Source organism: Suricata suricatta, chromosome 10, assembly GCF_006229205.1.
Source record: "Suricata suricatta isolate VVHF042 chromosome 10, meerkat_22Aug2017_6uvM2_HiC, whole genome shotgun sequence".
In the NCBI taxonomy this organism is placed as follows: domain Eukaryota; kingdom Metazoa; phylum Chordata; class Mammalia; order Carnivora; family Herpestidae; genus Suricata; species Suricata suricatta.
The window spans coordinates 122,878,192-122,894,477 of NC_043709.1; the positions used below are offsets into that span (position 1 = coordinate 122,878,192).

A 16,286-nucleotide genomic window follows, 5' to 3' on the forward strand; every position below is an offset into this window, starting at 1 on the left:
TTTCCTATATAAAAGGTAGCTACTTTTTTGCATGGACCTCAAGTATATTGTAGTATAGAGGTGGAATTTAAGGAAAGGTATTAAGCAGGCTGTGTTTTAGTTTATGGGCAAGTAATAAATTGTATCATGTATCTTGAATGTATCATAGATAAGCTGCTATATAACAATCGCCACTTCAGATAGCTGTGAAATTACGTGATTAACTAGTTGTTACTTAACCTTCTAATTTCTGTACAAGTCTAATTACATGAAATAGAAGTTGGGGTTTTGATTTTTTACTTTGCTTTTCTGTTGGAGTGTCATTGTAACTACTGTAGTGTAAATGATGGAAAATAATTGCATATGTTACAAAAAATAAAATGTGTTATATTCAAAAAAAAAAAAAAGAAGATTAGACTATTCTAATGATACATACGTTATTCCAGAACACAGAGAGGGGAAAAGGTCTTCCAAATTCTTTGTATAAAGCAAATGTAACATTAAAATCTAGATGTGTAGGGGTACCTAGGTGGCTCAGGTAGTTAAGTATCTAACTCTTACTTTTGGCTCGGTTCTTAATCTCATGATTTCATGAGTTCAAGCTCCATGTCAGGCTTGTGCTGACAGTGAGGAGCTTACTTAGGATTTTCTCTTTCTCACCCTCTCTATCCTTCCCCCACTCAGTGTCTCTGTCTCTCTCAAAATAAATAAAGTTAAAAAAATGTTAACTAAATGTGTAAAGATAATAGAACAAAAGAAAATTACTGACCAGTATCATATATCAATATCACTACAAAAATAAAAAATATAAACAAATTAAATCTAAAAATCTAAATCTACATTAAGATATGTATATATCATTACCAAAGGAGATCTATTCCAGGAACTATATCAATGAATTAGAGTCCATTAATATAATATAACATAATAGAACATCTAAGAAGAAAATGATATTATTATGGCTATCAATTTTAAAAAGTAAAAATAAGTAATAAAAACTTTTACTCTTTGGTAAAATTTAACATCTACTTCTGATTAAAAAGCATTTAAGGGGGTGCCTGGGTGGCTCAGTCGGTTGAGCGGCTGGCTTCAGCTCAGGTCATGATCTCACAGTTCATGAGTTCAAGCCCCGCGTCGGGCTCTGTGCTGACAGCTAGCTCAGAGCCTGGAGCCTGCTTCAGATTCTGTGTCTCCCTCTCTCTCTGACCCTCCCCTGCTCACACTATCTCTATCTCTCAAAAATAAATAAAAAATCATTAAAAAAATTTTTAAAAAACGCATTTAAGAGAATATGAATTGATATATACTTTTTATACATAATAAAAGACACAAGTTAGTTTTAAAACCAGTATCTTAATGGGGAATCACAAGAGATATATCCTTGAGATTAGAAATAAGATAAAGATGTCTGGTTTTTCCACTACTATATAACACTGTATTGGAGATAATAGTAAATAAATGCAATTAGAAAAGAAAAAATCTATTAGATTAGTGGTTCTTAAAATGTGGTCTGCAGACCCAGGTAATTCTAAGACTCTTTTAAGGGGATCATAATGTCAAAAGTTTTCCACAAATAATACTTAGATATTACTTGCTTTTTCCACTGTATTAATATTTGTACTGATGTTGCAACAGCATGGAGATTAAAACTGCTGGCATGTTAGCATGAATCAAGGTCATGATATCAAACTTTAGTAGTAACTTATATTCTTTACTACCAGGAACTAGAAAATAAATCAAATATTACTTAAGGATGTCCTTAATCTGGGACACCTGGGTGGCTCAGTTGGTTAAAAGTGCAACTTCGGCTAAGGTCATGATCGCTTAGTTCGTGGGTTCAAGGCACATGTCAGGCTCTGTGCTGGCAACTTAGAGCCTTGAACCTGCTAAGGATTCTGTGTTTCTCTGTCTCTGCCCCTCCTCCGCTCATGCTCTGTCTCTGTCTCCAAAAAATAAACATTAAAAAACTGATGCCCTTAATTTAACAGCAAACATTATTAATATTATTAAATCTCAAGCCTTGAGTACATTTCTTTTTAATATTCAGTAAGATAATAGGGGAAGGATGCATATAGGATTTATGTTGCATACAAAATTATAATTTTTGTTTCAAGGAAAATCGCTTATACAATTCTTTCAGTTGTGAGCTGAATTAGCACTTATTTCATGGAACACCATTTCCCATGACAGAAATTGACAGATAAATTATAGTTATTCAGATTGGATATCTGGCAGATATTTTCTAGAAATGCAAAAAGTGAACTTCAAGAAAAACAACTGGCAAGATTTGCTGCCAATGACAAAATTCAAGTTTTAGAAATCTTATATCTACCACCATGAGCCTGACAGTTTCCCAGTAATTTAAAGCCTTTTCTGATAAGATCAGTAGCAATTTTAACAAATGTGGGATTTTTTTTCTGTTTTCTAATGTAATGGGTTAACATTTGGAATAATTGCCTAACTCAGTGAAACAATGATCTCTAATACATATGTAACAAAGTCATGCATCAGTAAAAGACCCATTCAAACTACAAGATACACTAATGGGTTTTAATGTAACATTGTACAAATACATATGGATTGTAGATATGGAATGAGTGAGTCACCGGGATGACAGGTACAGCATAAGGAATACAATGTTACTATAACAGCACAGTATGGTAACAGTAGCTACATGTGTGGTGAGCATGCATAACGTACAGCCTTGTGGAACCACTGTGTTGCACTCCTGAAACTAATGTAATATTGTGTGTCAACTGTACTTCAATTCTAAAAAATCACTTCATATTCCATGTTACAAATAACATTTAAGAAACTGCCACAAGTCAAATTTTGGAGTTTAAACAGAATATCTACAATTCTCTGAAAATGTTACTAAAGTACCCTTTGTTGTCAGCTACTTATCTACACGAGGCCAGATAATCTTCATAGAGTTCAACATCAAAAATTATGCAACAGGTTGAATGTAAAAACAGAAATGTTCTTCTTCTAATCCAGATGTCAAAAAGATTTATAAAAATGCACAATATCAATATTGTCACTAAGTTAATGAAGTAACTCATTTTTAAAAATCTGCTAGCCTACACTGACTGTACCACTGTTATTTTTTAATTAACAAATACTTATAATTTCCTGAGTATTAATTCTAATAAGGTAAATATTACTAGGCAACTCACATAAGCAAAATGTCTTGGGGTAACTCAAAAATACCTAAGAGTGTAAAGGGGGCTTGAGACCAGAAAAGCTTGAGAAGTGCTAACTTGCAGTAGCATTAGAAGGCAGAAGCAAAACTACCTCTACTTACAAAGGGGTTTTAGAAACCACAGAGCATCAATGATAAAACTACTTTAAGTAGCATAAGAAATAAATTATCAGAACATAGAATTAACATATAAAAACCAATACCCTTTAAATACACAATCAATAACCCAACAGAATCGATATAATGGTAAAAATAAAAGCATTTACAATAGCAAAACAGAAAATAAAATACCTTGAATAAACCTGACAAAAAGGTGAAGCCTATGTAAGGAAAACTTTAAACACGTCTGAAAAACACAGAAATAGTCTTGAACAAAGGAGACAATGTGTCTTGGTTGGATAGGATGGTTCAACATCATAAGGATACCATGTCCCTTCAAGTTAATTTACATATTTAAAACTATCCCAGTAACAATACTAAAAAAGTTTTCTTATGAAGTTACTAAGATCCATGTGTAAAAATAAGTATGCAAGCTTAATCATGAAAAACTGAAAAAGAAATACTACTAGTGAGAAACTAGCCTCACTAAATATTAAAGTTTTTAATTCTCTATAATTCAAACAGTGATATATAAATAGACAGACTGTAAACTAGAACAGAAGTAAACCTGGAACAGAATTTTAGTAAATAAAGGTGTCATCTCAGATTACTGGAGTTAAAAAAGGATATATATTAAATGGTGCCACGATAACTGGATTGATGTTTGGGGGAAAGACAAAATCAAATCCATACTGCATAACACACACAACCCATGGATATCAGAGATCCCAAACAAACAAAACCATAGAAGCTCTAGAAAAATATGTTCACATTCCTGCATAAACTGGTAGTAGCAGAGGATTTATAACTATGACTTAAGACCTGGAGGCGTGAAAAGAAGATAAATTTCACTACAAAAAGCAAAACTTTTGCATGGCATAAAAATAAAATAAGCAAAGCCAAACACTACCTAACTGGGAGAAAACATTTTTAATATCTCTGACAGATAAAGTACTCCTACCTCTGATAAAGAAAGAACTCTTGAAAACTTAAGGAAGAAACAATAAAAACTATAAAATATTGCTTAAAAACTAAAGAAGACATAAATAAATGGAAAGATATTCCATGTCCATAAATTGGAAGGTTTAATTAATATCATTAAAATGTCAATACTACCTGAAGAGGTAGTGCTGTAGTCCCTATAAAATCCCAGCAGTGCTTTTTGCAAAAATAGAAAAACCCATTCTAAAAATCATATGGAACCTTAAGTGACCTTGAATAGCCAAAAACTCTTGCAAAGAACAAAACTACAGGACTCATACTTCCTGATTTCAAAACTCATCGCAAAGCTAGACAATCAAAACTACAACAACCAAAACCATATGGCACTGGCATAAAGTCCAACATACAGGTCAATGAAATAAAACTCAGAGCCTAGAAATAATCTTATTCAAAACCACTCAATGAGAAATAAAATAGTTATTTTATTCAACAAATAGTGCTAGGAAGACTAGATATCCACATGTTAAAGAATAATGTTAGACCTTTATCTAACATCATACACAAAACTTAACTCAAAATAGGTCAAAAATCTAAACATAAGAACTCAAACTATAAAAGTCTTAAAAAAAATATAAAGCAAAAACTTTACAACATTAGATTTGGCAATGATTTCCTAGATATGACACCAAAGGCACAAGTAACAAAAGAAAAAATAAATTAGACTTCATAAAAATTAAAAATTTTGGGCTCAAAGAAACAATCAACCATGTGAAAGGCAATATACAGAATGTGAAAAGATGTAAATCATTTATTTGATAGGGGTTCATATTCACAGAAAATCTATTCATAATAATATGAATGTACTTAATATCACTCTACTGTATACTTAAAAATGGTTAAGACAGTAAATTTTATGTTATGTGTACTTTATAATAAAGCAGTGAAAAAAATTAAAAGGATGAATAACCAAAAAAAAGCCCCACCAAAAGCCTGAAAAACATGAACAGGTAATTCAAATATAGCTTATAATCACATGAAAAGATATTCATCTACACTAAAAATAAAAGAAATATACATAAATACTAGGCTGAGATATTTCTCAGATATCATATTGGCCAAAATTAAGACTGACAACACATGATGTTGGTGAGGTTGTGAAAAAACAGGCAATCAAACCTTGCTAGTATAAACACAAAATGGCATAACCATTTGGAGGAGAATTTAATATATAACAAAACAATATATATGTTTATGTTCTGGTGCGGTAATTCCATTTTGAGGAATGTTTCCTAAAGATACATCTCCAGAAATATGGATATATATATATATATATAGAGAGAGAGAGATGTATATATACATATATATGCTATGTCTTGACAAAAACATATTACTTAAATCTAATCATGAGGAAACATCAGATAAACCCAAACTGAGGAACATTCTATAAGTCAACTTGTCTATATGCTTTAAAAATGTCAAAGTCATGAAAGACAAAACAGACTGAGAAAACATTTCCAAAGAGGAAACTAAAGAGATATGATACTTAAACACAAGGCGTAATCTTGGTTTGGTTCATGGCCCAGAAACTTTTTTAAGCTATGAAAGATATTACTGGGATAATTAGTGAAATATAAAGCACTGAGATTAGATAACAATTTACAATTTACTATTCAGAATATATATATGTATATATATTTATTTCTCATCATTCATGGATTCCATATTTGTGAATTTATCTATTCCCTGGAATTTACTTGTAAGCCCCAAATCAACTGCAGCAATTTCATAGTCATTTGTGGGCATTCATAAACTAGCAAAATATTTAAGTCAACTCAACACACATATTCCAAGCTGAGGTCAAACAAGGTGACACTTTATCTTGTTTCAGCTGTCATATTATAAACAAGTGTCATTTGTATGGTCTGTTTATTGCCACATTTTTCACAGTTGAGATTTTTATTGGTAATTTTGCTGTTTAAAGTAGTCTCATAGTACAGTACTGAAGTGTTGTCTAGTGTTCCTAAGCACAAGAAGGCTGTGATGTTCCTAATAAAGGGCTTGCTGGTTTCCTTTAAGAGAAGAACAATGGTTAGCCTCCATCTTGAATGCTGATACCTAAAGGTCACCCTGAAGAAACTACTCTTCTAAGTCTCCATAGTGACCTCTCTGACATCAGCTACCCTGACTGTACATAAACTCTCTCTCTCTCTCTCTCTCTCTCTCTCTCTCTCTCTATATATATATATATATATATATATACATACATATATACATATGTATGTGTGTATATATATATACATATACACATATGTATGTGTGTGTATATATATATATTCTCCATATATATTTCAATTATTGTCATTATTTTCAAATTACAAAAAGTTTCAAAATGAAATTGTCATAAATAAAAGATGGTACAAAGTACTTCTAACTTTGCCATTATTATCAAGACTTAGTTGAGCATTGTTATTTGTGATTCAATTTACATTTAAATATCAGCCTTTTGGAAAGTACATCTAAATCCCTATTGAACAGTTTTTCAAGACCCTGTTTTACAAGATCAATTCAGGATCCACCTGAGTTTAACTAAAAATTCATAATTAAATATAATTCCAAAACACTTGCCACATATTTGTAGATTTATAACAAGAAAGAAAACAATTCTAATACAGATACAGCATATAGTAAAGATAGGAGCATATAAAAACAAAAGATTATATATATGCATGCACGCACACTGTGCACAAGTAGAAAAAGACTAATTTATGTCCCTGTACTTTTCTTAACGATTCTATTAATACTTATAGTCTTCACTCTATGCATTTTGACAACAGAGGCCATGTCTCTTCTGCTTCCAATATTCTCCACAATGCCTCAGAAGTATTTATGGAATAATAAATAATAATACAAAGACCAGTTTGACTACAGCTGACTCAATGAGAGATATGTAGCACTAAGTGAAAACCAAGGTTGGAGAAGCCCAGTAGAGCCAAATTATGGAGGGTCTTAAAAGACAACTAAGACACCCAAGTAAAGTGCTATATTTAGTGGGTAATAGGGATTCATTGTACATGAGGGAAATGACTTCGTGAAAATCTCATTTGGGGGAAATGATAGAGATATGAAACAAGAAAATCAGTTGGGAGGCGGTTACTGTAGTCAAAGTGTCAAGAGATGAGTCTAAGTTTGATAATAATAGGAACAGAGAGGAAGAAAAAATACCAAAAACTATTTCAGATAACAAATGAAAATAACATTCAACATTAATGTCATTAAAAATTTTTTTGTTTTTCACTTATTTTTTGAGAGACAGAGAGAGAGCAGGGGAGGGTCAGAGAGAGAAAGGGAGACACAGAATCTGAAGCAGGTTCCAGGCTCTGAGCTGTCAGCACACAGCCCAATCCGGGGCTTGAACCCACGAACCATGAGATCATGACTTGAGTCGAAGCCAGATGTTTAACTGACTGAGCCACCCAGGCGCCTCCATTAATGTCATTTTAAAAGTCATTTATGATAACTTAGATTAACTTTTTTTGGAGACTTCTCTTTCATTGATTAATTTACCTCCGCTTGTACCTCGGATACACTTATAAGAAAAGAGACGTGAGCCACTGAAAGCCATATTTCTGACTTAATTCCATGATGTTGCAAGGCACTTAAAAATTGTGGGTTTGTCAGTTCCTTACTACTGCTCTGTACAAAATTAACCAGCTAAAGTAAAAGACCATGGCCAAAAAAGGCTCCAGACATGCACACACTTCCCCACTATCCACAGTACCCTTCATATCTTCTTTACTTTATTACCTCCAACATATTCTTAGCACAACACAGGCATCTCCTTTACTAAACTCATTTTCTGATCCAACCGAACTGTCTCTGTCCCCATAGGATCATGGACGATTTACATCAATGCAACGCTAGGTATCCAGCAAGGCATTCTTTACAGAAAGAGATGACATGTCCCACCCAACAGGGACATATTTGCCATCATAATACTTCTGAAGTATAACAGACTGATTTCTATTAGCCAGTTCTCCCCATCTTTTTGTTTTGTTTTGTCTTGTTTTATTTATTTTTGAGAGAGAGAGAGAGACAGACAGACAGACAGACAGACATTGTGAGCAGGGGAAGGGCAGAAAAAAAGGGAGACACAGAATCTGAAACAGGCTCCAGGCTCTGAGCTAGCTGTCAGCACAGAGCCTGATGTGGGGCTGGAACCCATGAACCACGAGATCATGACCTGAGCCAAAGCTGGTTGCTCAACAGACTGAGCCACCCAGGCACCCCCCGTTCTCATCATAGTTGACCTAACCAAATTCTATAGGGAAATGGGATCAAGGAGACAATGAAGAACAAGACAGTTATTTCCAAATTGTGCTTCATGAAATGTTTTTTAAAGCCACCACTAAGAGTGTGAATTTATCTGAACAGTGAGAATCCTAGAAGTTCTTAGAATAACTTTCTAAGAGTCAGGGACTACATAAAGGTAGAATGTGCCATTCCACAAGGGTAAATTCTTCAGACACAGACTAGCTAACCACTTGTTAAATTGCTACAGAGCATATACAGAAATCAGAAGGTACCTAGATTATACTGTCAGTGTTGTGCTTTATATGTTTCAGGTTTATCAGATTATTTACAGTCCTCTGATGTTCTCATATTATGAGAGGCACTCTCAAAGAAGAGTGACTCTAAAATTCTACTTTATAACCTATTGCCTATTAGTGAGTATGACGTTGGGCAAACTCCGTAAGTTCTTTGATCCTCATTTGCAGAGCTCTTTAGAAGATTCGTAAAAATATACAGGGAAAAAAAAAACACATAGCCGCAGATACACACACATGTATTCAATAAACTGTAGCAAATATTTGCAAGCCAATATTTATTCCTTCTCTCATTTGTATGTGCACTTAGCTTCTCCATAAAGGCAAACATATTAAGTCTCAAGGCAAAAGTAAACTGACAGGGAGAAATGATAAATGACATAGCTTCCTTACATACAATACATGATTACTCTGCAACAGAAAACAACATGATACAGTGACTATCACAGTGAAAATTTCTAATTTCATGCTCAATCTAGTCATTTGGAAAATTTCAAATGGCTTTGTGGTTTCAACAAGTTTTTCTTATTTCCAGCGTTAAGTAAATAAAATTCTTTGGACACCTGGAATGTGGTTTTATCCTTGTATCACTTATTTATTATTTATTTATTCTAGATATTACTACAAACTTCCCAATTAAAGACCACATAACATTTTTTTCTCTAAGTAACTAGGATAATAGTATTAGCATCATGGTTAATATAGAGAGGAATTATCTTAAGTCAATAATTTTTGTTTAAAAAATTTATTTCTGGCTTTAGAGGAAAGGTATGTATATTTGGTTGAAAGAAATTGGAATAGAAGGCGTTTCCATAATTGGAGGACACAAGGGTGAACAGATAGCAGGAGGAGGCCTCAGCTGAACTGAAACATCAAGAGCTATAATGGCCATTGAATTCTAGCCCCATATGACCTATGCAAATGACACATGTCAGTTAACTCTTATGTTAGCCCTCAAAACAACTCTATGAGACAAGTTTTATCATCATCCCTCTCTCAGAAACACAAAAACTAAGACACAGGAGGGATGAGTAATGTGCTCAAGGTCATACAGATGTAAGAGTGGTAGATGAACTTGGCCCTCTTCTTCTGGAGCCAGCAATCTGAAACACTGTGTTAGACGAAGAGTGAAACATTTCACCCCTCTTCAACCTTCCGACCTGGCCCCCTCAGTTTTGTATAGGAAGAGACATTTATGTGTCAGAGAATCCCTTCAGCAATTCTGAATGTAGGTATTGATGAGGATAACACTGTAAGACAGTATCTAATATTAATATCTAACATTATCATAGTTGAGAAAACTGAGATTCTTAAAGAGTAAGGGCACTTGTCAAGGTAGAGAAGTTTAGTAAACTGTGAATTTGAGATGTTAAGTCAGATATTTCCAAACCTGAGCTCTGTCTGGCACACCCTTTTTTAAATGAAAAAGGGTAACTAAGTCCATCATAAGGAATAAACATGAAGCTGCTTAGGAAACACAGCGATCACAACTGAATTAAATAACAATCACTTCTTTATGTATAGCAGTATACATATGTGGGTGTAGACTATGTCACAGTAACTTCTTACCAGAGGAGAGAATTCTATGACTAACTCTACTGAGTCTATAATTGGTTAACCCCCCCCACCCAAGCTCTTTATACACACACTGCTTCTAGGCTAGATCTCATTGGTTCCTGCATTTACACAAATAATATGAAGAGCCAGAAGGCAGGGTTTCCCTTTTCATCTTTGTTGAAACTTATCCTGTTAGATCTAACCCAACCGTCTAAGTTAATAAAATTGGGGCTCTAAGCTGGGACTCATTTTGACTCTCAAAGAAAGGATCAGTTACCAAATTTTTTTCAACCAAGAAAGAGATTTTTCATATGACATGTATTACTAATTAACAGTTTGGGGTACTATTATATCAAAAATGTGGCCAAACCCTTTTAGGAAGCTGTTTTGGTCATTTTAATACCCTATTTTCCTTCCCAGACCTGTCTATAAATTTGGAAACTGAATTATCACATTGCCTTTGTGAAATTTTCATCTAAACTGTGGTAAAAATGTGGGTCAACACAATTAAAGACAGAGTTCTTTTTCATGTCCCTAGAAACCTCCCCAGGGCAGTGATATCTAATGAAACTCTCTGTGATAACAGAAATTTTCTACATCTTTGCTGTTCAATATGGCAGCCACAAACCACAAGCAGTTATTGAGCCTTTAAAATGGGGCTAATGAAGCTGCAGAGCATAATTTCTAAACTTAATTTTAATTAATCTACACATATTTTTATATAGCAACATGTGGCTAGGGCTCAGTAATTGGACAGCACCGCTATTAACAACACACCATGAACTGGCATTCACAATACAAAAGGTTTGATCTAATTCTACGACCAATTACCAATTAAGAAGCCTTAACTGGCCTCACGTCCTCACATCCAATTTCCCCCATTTGAAGTGTGGCTATTATGAAAGGCTTTGTCAACTGGCCTCTAATGTGATTACATTCTATTCACCTACCAAACTAGGAACTAAATCAAAGAATACATTTTAGTAGCCTGTATAATGTGTTCAGAACTTCTTTTGTATCATTGCTGCTTCCTCTTCTAGTTGTTCGCAAATGGTTTTTAAAATCTACTTTAAATTTCTGTGCTCAACACGTGGCTAGTGGCTACCATAATGCACTGCTCAACTACAGATATCATCACAGAAAGGTGGACTGATCCACACTCATCCGTAGCAGGACCCAGCAAACTGCAGGCTGCAGGCCACATTCTACCCATAGCCTGTTTCTGCAAGAGTAATGAATTAGAACTCATATTTACATATTTTTAGGACTGTTTTAAAAATTTTGGACACACAGATTGTATGTGGCTAACCAATTCCAAAATATTTATCACTTGAACATTTCAGGAAAAAGCTTACTGACCCTTGTCCTAGATAAAAGAGTATTCTAACTCCATGGAGCCTAAAAGGAAGCCCCAACATGATCCACGGGAAAGACAGTTTTGTGGGTGAGTCCCCCAAATTAGGGTAGCTAAGGAAATATTTTTGACTTTTCAGTAAAATACTTTCGGGAATAAAAAGTAACAAGCTACTGACAGATGTAATAAACAAATCAGTCTTGAAGATGTTATACTTAGCGAAAAGTCTGGACACACACAAAAAAACACCTACTGTGTGATTCCATTTATATGAAATCCTAGGAGAAGTAAATCTATAGTAATGAAATTATATGAGTAGTTGCCTGGCCCAAGAGATGGGGAGAGACTGAGGGCAAAGAAGCAGTAGGAAACTTTCTTGACAGAAGAAAATCCTATACATCTTGACTTGAGTAGTGGTTACAAAGGCAAATAGCTTTGTCAAAAGTAGATGACCTTTACTGAATGTCAACTACGTGTCAATAAAAAAAAAAAAACTAGATGGCCTTACAATGTATTTTAATAGATATGTTATACATCAATAAAGTTTATTTTTAAAATCTATTCTACCCCTCACTGAGTGTTGTATGGAAAACAATTTGACAATAAAATATTATGGAAAAAAAATAAAAAAATAAAAATCTGTAAAACAAAACAAAACAAAACAAAACAAAAAAATCTATTCTAGAATCTCATTTTTAAAGTCAATGCCAAAGGTATCAATATGAAATACACAATATTTGATTACCCTCCCTTTCTAAAAATCAAGAATCAGTCTTTCAACATCTACTAATGCTTTAAAAAAAATCTCTTCATGTAAAAATTAATCCAAAGCAAGTATGTGTTCATTTATAAACTCTTTACTCACTCTGAATAAATTTTCCTTACTAATATTCACTTTTACTTTTTTTTAAATGTTTTACTTATTTTAGAGAGAGAGAGAGAGAGCATGAGCAGGGGAGGGTTGGAGAGAGTGGGAGACACAAAATTTGAACACAAGCTCCAGGCACTGAGCTGTCAGCATAGAGCCCAAAGCAGGGCTTGAACCCACAAACTGCGAGATCATGACCTGAGCCGAAGCTGGATGCTCAACCAACTGAGCCACTCAGGCACCTCTCACTTTTACTTTTAAACTGAAGATCTTTACTTTGAGAAAGATTCCTGAAACAAGATCAAATTTGATATGGATGTATATGTTTTCAAATTGGGGTTTTGGTTCTCTACCAGATCGTATGGTAACACTATTTTTAATGTTTTTAAGGAACCTCCATACTGTTTTCCACAATGGCTTCACCAGCTTGCATCCTACCTATAATGCACAAGGTTCTTTTTCCTTCACATCCTCACCAACACTTGTCATTTTTTGTGTTTTTATTATAGCCATTCCGACAGGTATGAGGTGACATCTCACTGTGATTTTGGTTTGCATTTACCTGATGATTAGTGATGTTGAGCACCTTTTCTTATCCTTGTCAGCCACTTGCAAGTTTTCTTTGGTAAAATGTATATTCAGGTCCTCTGCCCACTTTTAATTGGAGTGTGTGTGTGTGTGTGTGTGTGTGTGTGTGTGTGTTGTATAGCATTTGTAAATATCTTCTCCCAATTAGTAAGTTGTCTTTTTGTTTCATTGATAGTCCTTTGCTTTTTTATTTTGGTGTACTCTCAATAGTTTAATTTTGCTTTTCTTTCCCTTACCAAAGGAGACATATCCAGAAAACTGTTGCTACAACTGATGCCAAAGAGATTACTGCCTATGCTTTCTTCTAGGAATTTTAGGATTTCATGTCTCACATTTAAAGTCTTTAATACATTTTGAGTTCATTTTTGTGTATGCTGTAAGAAAGTGGTCCAGTTTCATTCTTTTGCATTTGGCTCTGCAATTTTCTCAGTACAATTTGTTGAAGAAATTGCCTTTTTCCCATTGCATATTCTTGCCTACTTTGTCATGCATTAATTGAGCATATAAACTCAGAGCCACTTTCATGAGATTATTTTCTGTAGCTATAGGTATATTCTCTTTTCCAATGAGCTTTTAATGAATTCGAAACTATAAAGGGAGCAGCAAGAGCACCCAAAAACCAGCAAAAGAAGAGAAATAATAAAGATCATGGCAGAATTAAACAAGATAGAATCCATAAAAGCAATTGAACAGATCAATGAATCCAAGAGTTGTTTTTTTGAAAAAATAAACAAAATTGATAAACCTCTAGCTAGGCTCCTCAGAAAGAAAAGAGAGAACACTCAAACAAAATCATGAAGGAAAATGGATCTATTACAATAGATCCCTCAGAAATACAAGCAACCATCAGAGATTACTATGAAAAACTATATGCCAACAAACTGGACAATCTAGAAGAAATGGACAAATTCCTAAACGCACATGCTAGTGTGCATGTATGTGCTAGTAATTCAAATGGGAAGAGATAGAAAATCTGAACAGACTCATCACCAATGAAGAAATCGAATCAGTTATCAAAAATCTCCCAACGAATAAAAGCCCAGGGCCAGATGGATTTCCAGGGGAATTCTACCAAACATTTAAAGCAGAGTTAACACTGATCCTTCTAAAGTTATTCCAAAAAATAGAAATGGAAAGAAGACTTCTGGACTCATTCTACGAAGCACATATCACTTTGATTTCTAAGCCAGACAGAGACCCAGCCAAAAAAGAGAACTACAGGCCAATATCTTTAATGAATACAGATGCAAAAATACTCAACAAGATACTAGCAAATTGAATTCAACAGGATACAAAATTAATTATCCATTATGATCAAGTGGGATTCATTCCTGGGTTACAGGGCTGGTTCAATATTCGCAAATCCATCAATGTGATACATCACGTTAACAAAAGAAAAGAAAAAACCCATATGATTCGATAGATGCAGAAAAAGTATTTGACAAAATATAACATCCTTCTTAATAAAAACCCTCAAGAAAGTCGGAATAGAAGGAACCTACTTAAACATCATAAAAGCAATTTATGAAAAGCCCACAGCTAATGTTATCCTCAATGGGGAAAAACTGAGAGCTTTCCCCCAGAAATCAGGGACACGACAGGGATGTCCCTTCTCACCACTATTGTTTAACATAGTGTTGGAAGTCCTAGCATCAGCAATTAGACAACAAAAGGAAATAAAAGGCAATAGAATCGGCAAAGAAGAAGTCAAACTTTCACTTTTCACAGATGACATGATACTCTACATGGAAAACCCAATTGACTCAACCAGAAGCCTTCTAGAACTGATCAATGAATTCAGTAAAGTTGCAGGATACAAAATCAATGTACAGAAATCGGTTGCATTCCTATACACCAGTAATGAAGCAGCAGAAAGAGAAATCAAGAAACTGATCCCATTCACAATTGCACAAAAAACCATAAAATACCTAGGAGTAAACCTAACCAAGGATGTAAAAGACCTTTATGCTGAAAATTATAGAAGACTTATGAAGGAAATTGAAAATGACACAAAGAAATGGAAAAACATCCCATTCTCATGGATTCAGAAGAATAAACATTGTTAAAATGTCATTATTACCCAAAGCAATTTACACATTCAATGCAATCCCCATCAAAGTTGCACCAGCATTCTTTTCAAAGCTAGAACAAACTATCCTGAAATTCGTATAGAACCACAAAAAATCCCAAATAGCCAAAGTAATATTGAAGAAGAAAACCAAAATGGGAGGCATCACAATCCCAGACTTTAGCCTCTACTACAAAGCTGTCATCATCAAGATAGTAAGGTATTGGCACAAAAACAGACACATAGACCAATGGAACAGAATAGAGAGCCCAGAACTGGACCCACAAGTGTATGGCCAATTAATCTTTGACAAAACAGGAAAAACTATCCAATGGAAAAAAAAGACAGCCTCTTCAACAGGTGGTGTTGGGAGAGCTGGACAGCAACATGTAGAAGAATGAAATTAGACCACTTTCTTACATCATCCACAAAAATAAACTCAAAATGGATAAAGGACCTGAATGTGAGACAGGAAACCATAAACACCCTAAAGGATAAAGCAGGTAGCAGCCTCCTTGACGTCAATTGCAGTAATTTTCTCCTTGACACATCCCCAAAGGCAAGGGAATCAAGAACAAAAATGAACTATTGGGACCTCATCAAGATAAAAAGCTTCTGCACTGCAAAGGAAACAATCAAAAACACTAATAGGCAACCGACAGAATGGGAAAAGATAATGGCAAGTGGCATATCAGATAAAGAGCTAGTATCCCAAATCTACAAGAAACTCACCAAACTCCGTACCCAAAAAACGAATAATCCAGTGAAGAAATGGGCAGAAGACCTGAAAAGACACTTCTCCAAAGAGGACATCCAGATGGCCTACAGGCACATGAAACGATGCTCAACATCACTCATCATCAGGGAAACATAAATCAAAACCACACTGAGATACCACCTCACACTGGTCAGAGTGGCTAAAATGAACAAATCAAGAGACTACAGATGCTGGCAAGGATGCGGAGTAACGAGCACCCTCCTACACTGTTGGTGGGAATGTAAACTGGTGCAGCCACTCTGGAAAA

General features: G+C 34.5%; 1 protein-coding gene across 1 annotated transcript in view; it reads left to right on the forward strand.

The window, feature by feature from the left end:
• The window catches only part of GPR158 (G protein-coupled receptor 158), a 410,420-nt gene that overhangs the window by 103,337 nt on the left and 290,797 nt on the right, over positions 1–16,286 (forward strand). The window lies entirely within an intron of this gene.